Genomic DNA, 5,651 nt, shown 5'->3' on the forward strand with positions numbered 1-5,651 from the left:
TTTTGAATAGTTCTATCATAGTCTAGAATATAAACACACCATAAGTTTTAAGCCAAACTCCAATGTCTGGACATTTGGGTTGTTTCCAGTTTTTATAAATAGCATTTCTAAGAGCAACTAAGTACATATTATTTTCTTGTTTCTTTTTTTTTCTTTTGGGCTATTTCCTTGGAGCATATTCTCAGAAGTTGAATTATCGTGTCAAAGGGTAGGAACAATTTTATTTTTTTTGTTGTTGGAGACCAGGACTCAAACTCGCTATTTGACACTTGCTTTCACTCATTGGCTAGTGCTCTACCACCTGATCCACTCTCTCAATCCATATAGCTGTTAAATATTGCTTGATTGTTGTCTTGAAAAGCTGGACCAACTTATAGCCCTCAACAATATACACATGTAACTACTTCTAAAGTTCTGGAATCATTTTTTACTAGTTTAATAGGTACACAATGATATACTAAAACTGAAAATAGCTTAAATATTCTGCAGAAAGGAAGTGAGATATGTGTGTGTGCGTGTACACATGTGTGCATGCATATTAGAACTAACTAGAACTTGAACTAAGGATTTCGCACTAACTTTTAGCTTTAGCTTTTGGCTTAAAGCTGTCACTCTACCACATGAGCTACCCTTCATTTCCAACATTTTACTAGCTAATTAAAAATAAGAGTCTCATGGACTTTCTTGTCTGGGCTAGTTTTGAACTGAGATCCTCAGGTCTCAGCCTTCTGAGTAGCTAGGATTACAGATGTGAGGCACCAGCTACTGACAGGATTGAGATATTGAGATATTTATACACATTTTTCAATATGCTTGATAAAACCAGTTTTTAAAGACACTCAAGTACTCTAACCAGGCTCATAGTCCTCTCTCCCATTCTTAGCTACTTTGTGCTCCATAAATTGGCCCTAAGCATAACCTCCACTGGCCTGAAGGTCTTTGCCCAGATGTAGGCTGCACAAGCTTACAATACAAACTGATCTCCAACCTATGATCCTCAGGCCTCTACCTGTGAGCTAGGGGTACTAACTAGCAAATCATCATCACCCCTACCTCATAGCATTAAAAGAGGTATCCATAGCCAGGCATTGGTGGTCCAAGCCTGCAATCCTAGTTACTCAGGAAGCTGAACTCTGAAGGTCTTCATTCAAAGCCAGCTCAAGCAGCAAAGTCTGTGAAACTCTTATTTCCTATTAACTACCAAAAACCCAGAAGTGGGTGAGTGGCTCAAGTGATAGAGAAGCACTTTGAGTAAAAACGCTAAAGGACAGTGCTCAGGCCCTGAGTTCAAGCCCTAATACTGACACAATGAGAGAGTGGAAGAGAGATGGGGGGGAGGGAGGAAGAGAGAGAGAGAGAGATCCAGAAGCCAGCTCTCTGAAACTCTCCAAATTAATTGCCACATGGTTTAAAAAAACGAATAATTGATTGAACAGAATCTGTTCAATACTGTCTTGCTCTGTTGGATCTCAACCCATCCTTATAGAGGAAAAAAACAAACATGAACCCATACTACATGCCATGAGCTATGTCTCTGGCATGGAGGGGACCAATCTAGTGCTTAAATACCCACCCCCCACACCTCCACTTAAGGTTCACATTAATACCTATTGATTCAGCAAAAGTTGAGGACCCATGTATTACCCACTGGACACTTTTCCAAGTGTAAATTAATCCATTTATTAATTTCAACAAAATAATAAGAAAGGAACTGTCCCCACTGTATAGATAAAGAAATAAAGGCTACAGAGTTGAATGATTTGCTCCAAGTCATCAGATACAGAGGGAACCAGAAGTCAAGTCTACTCTAGCTCCACAGTCTACACGTAGCTCCATATGCTGCTCGCTCTCTCTCCCCGCTCTCTTTTTCTTTCTCTCTCTCTCCCTCTGCTCTTCTCCCCTTCTCTCTCCCTTTTCTCCCTCCCTTCCTCCCTCACGTTGGTACTCCGGACTTAGGCACTGTCCTTTAGTTTTTTTTCACTCAAGGCTGGCACTCTACCACTTGAGCCATAGCTGTACCTCTGATTTTTTGGGGGGGTGGTTAATTGGTGATCACCACTTTTGAAGACTGGTCTGGCTTTGAATCTCTAGGATTACAGGTGTGGGGCCACCAGCACCAAGAACTATTTCTAAATGGGTAACAGGGGCTCCAGAGCCAAGATAGACCCTGAATATGAACTATTCCAATCCCTTCAATCTTGAGGCAAAGGATTGAGAGCTCACCAAAGAAGATAATCTACCTTAAAGTGCACAGAGCACATTGGTTGAGCCAAACAGAAACCCAAGACCCTGAGTCCTGTAGCCATGGTCTTTATCATATCACATGGTGGCCTCACCAGTGACTGGCAAGCCTTCAGAGGCTTGTTCTGCAGGTTTCTATGGAATGACCTTGAAATCCCCCAGACTGAGAACCAGGCTGGAGAAGTGAGAAGTCTCAAAGCTGATGGGAAATCAGACTGGACAGGTCAGCCCTAGAAAAATCAAGCTGAGACCAGTGCTTTCTGGAGAAATACCAAACCCATCTTCTACTTTGGCTACCAGAGAAGTTTCTTACAGGTTATTTCTGTCCAGAGGAATCAAAGGCTGAGCAAGAAAGGCTAAATCATATTTCATTTAAAGAACCTAATGCATACAGACAGAGGAGGCAGGTTTTCTAAGGCCCAGTCCAATGACCCAGGAGACTTACTTTCTGCCAGAATCAGCACCAGGCTGAGCCAGTCCATTCTCCCTACCACTAGTTTTATCTATCCTCTGTCCCTTGCCTTCCCATGTTAGCCCTCCCTGCATCAGGACCCCACTGGACTCCTCCTTGGAGATGGTTCTATTGCTTCCTCCCCCTCCTCCACCTCTGCTGATGTGGACCTTCTCTGAGCTTCTGAGGTTATAAATAAATGATGTCTGGATTGATTGGAGGATTAGCTTTCCCTTTCACAACAAGCCTGATCTCTCATTTCTGAAATCTCTCTACCCACTATCATCATTCAAATTTCACTTTACGTTGTGACATTAGTGGAGAGAGTCCTCACCTGGAAATGCATCATCACTAAACCTAGAGTCAGGAAATGAGGTTCAAATCTCAGTCCTGCCACAGGCTCTTGAGCCAGTTACTCGGTTCTCTGAGCCTCCATTTACTCCAGGAAAGAAAATGGCAATTGCTGGTCACCTTTCTGACAGAATCTTGGAAGACGTGAATGAGATCAGTGAAAAATCACATGAATTGTGATATCCGGCGTAGATGGCAGTTCCACAGCAGCTGTCTGGCTCAGGGACCTTCACTTTCTACTTCTACATTGGACAGAGTCACATCTGCTCTGCCCCACTGCCCCCTACTGTGGTGTGGGGAACAAAAATACCACATTTGTGTGAAGACACTTTTTTGGCGTGTATGCTGATACTTGGTTATGAAGTCGTGCTCTCTCATTCTCATTTTGCTTTTGTTGCTCAAGACTGGCACTCTAACACTGGACCCACAACCCTACTTCCACCTTTTTGCTGTTAATTGGAGATTCGAGTCTCATAGACTCTTCTGCCTGGGCTGGCTTCAAACTGTGATCCTCAGATCTCAGCCTCCTGAGTAGCTGGGATTACAGGCTTGAGCCACCAGCGCCCAGCAACCTTGAATGATTTTTACAAGTTGCACAGCTAGTTTGTGGATGCAACAAGTTACAAACCCCATTTATTCCTTGGGCAGTACTCAACTTGATCATATTGTGCAACCCTTAAAAATGAATGAATGAAACAAACAACAATGACGTGTTGTCACTTAATAACATGGTTATTACAGATTAGAATGTTTAAAATATTTGGAACATACAGTAGTCAAAGAGTTAAGTGTTTTAGTATACAAACAATGGCTACATTCAACTTTTTTTATCAACTTTTAAAAGATAATCTAATTTTTTTTTAATATGAGTAAAGACCAAGCATGGTAGCACATGCTTGTAATTTCAGTATTCTGGAGGCCGAGTCAGGAAGGTTGAGAGTTTAAAGCCAGGCTAGGCTACATATTGACCCTCTCTGAAACAAAAAAAGGTAAAGGATGCAAAAATGTAATCCACAGAAGAAGTAGAAGTAACCAATAAATATACGTCCTAATTTTCTGAGACATGCTTGATATAAATAGTTTACCTATAATAGAGTTAGACAAGGAAGGTTTGGAAACTTCATTTATTTCTGGTTTGTTTATATTTATTATTAACAAAGATTAAAAAATTTCTATATCTAAAGTATAGAAATAAACACCCAGGTACCAGGGGCTCACCCCTGTAATGCTAGCTACTCAGGAAGATAAGAGTGCCAAGAATCATGGTTCAAGGCCAGCCAAAGCAGAAAAGCTCCTGAGACCCTATCTTAAAATTAACAGGGGCTGGGAATGTGGCTTAGTGGTAGAGTGCTTGCCTAGCATGTATGAAGCCCTGGGTTCAATTCCTTAGTACCACATAAACAGAAAAAGGCAGAAGTGGTGCTGTAGCTCAAGTGGTAGAGTTCTAGCCTTGAACAAAAGAAGCTCAAGAATAATACCCAAGCACTGAGTTCAAGCCCCAGGTCTGCAGGACAAAAGTGAACTAATTTAGCAGTGATACTCACTGGACACTATACTGGAAGTGAACTATGTAACTTGAGGGGAGAGGATTAGGGGGGAAAACTGGGAGAAAATGAGGGAAGGGGTGACACTGTTCAAAAAGAAATGTACTCAGGACCTGACTTATGCAACTGTAACCGCTTTGTACATCACCTTTACAATAAATTTTTTTTAATGTTTTAAAGTACATTTCCACCCAGAGAAAGCTAATGGGTAGCTTGGGATTCAAGAACAAAGATTATCATCTTGGCTAAACTTTATTCTGAGTATATTTCACACCGGATAGGATCTACTTTCATATTTGATGCATATGCTATTGTATTTAAGAGTTAATAAAAAGTATTATGGAATATTTACAGTTTAAAAATTAACAAGCAAAATAAAAACAAGACTGAGGGCATGGAACAAATGGTAGGACATCAGCCTAGCAACCATAAGACCCTGAGTTCAAATCCCAGTGCTATATAAACATAGATACATAGGTACATATAGCACAGGATTCCAAAGGTAAATATTTAATGTTTGGAATTATCTTTAGCAACATTTGCTTTTGTTTATGTACACCATTACCATGCTTCAAGAGTAAATATGGATCGCTTCTTAGCCTTTTGGCTAAGATCAAGTGTTCTTTGTTATCTGTTCTTATCAGTTTAAAATCTGATTTTCTCTCCCTAAGGGCAGTAAATTAAATGGATTTTTAAAATATAGAGCTGGAATAGGAGCTTTCTCTGTATCCATGTACTGACCTGGTATTTCAGGACCTTGAGAAACAGGACATCAGAACAAAATAATAAATAAGGAATAGATGCATACCACTAATCAAAATTAATGTTAGGGCTGGGCGTTTGTGGTTCATACCTGTAATCCTAGCTATTCAGGAGGCTGAGATTTAAGAATAGCAGTCAGAAGTCAGACTGAGCAGAAAAGTCCATGAGATAGTTATTTTCAGTAAACCACCAAAAAGCCAGAAATAGAGCAGTAGCTCAAGTGGTAGAGCTCCAGCTTTTGAGCAAAACAGCTAGCAGACAGTGTCCAGGTTCTGAGTTTGAGCATTAGTACTAACCAAAAA

General features: G+C 40.7%; 1 non-coding gene across 1 annotated transcript; it reads left to right on the top strand.

Moving 5' to 3' along the window:
• Positions 1 to 5,174: 5,174 nt before the first annotated feature.
• Positions 5,175 to 5,365, top strand: LOC122113054. Its single transcript, XR_006148367.1, has one exon. It is a non-coding gene; the product is annotated as a U2 spliceosomal RNA (small nuclear RNA).
• Positions 5,366 to 5,651: the final 286 nt, after the last annotated feature.

Source organism: Dipodomys spectabilis, unplaced genomic scaffold (genome assembly GCF_019054845.1).
Source record: "Dipodomys spectabilis isolate Male_0828 unplaced genomic scaffold, ASM1905484v1 ptg000002l, whole genome shotgun sequence".
Taxonomy (NCBI): domain Eukaryota; kingdom Metazoa; phylum Chordata; class Mammalia; order Rodentia; family Heteromyidae; genus Dipodomys; species Dipodomys spectabilis.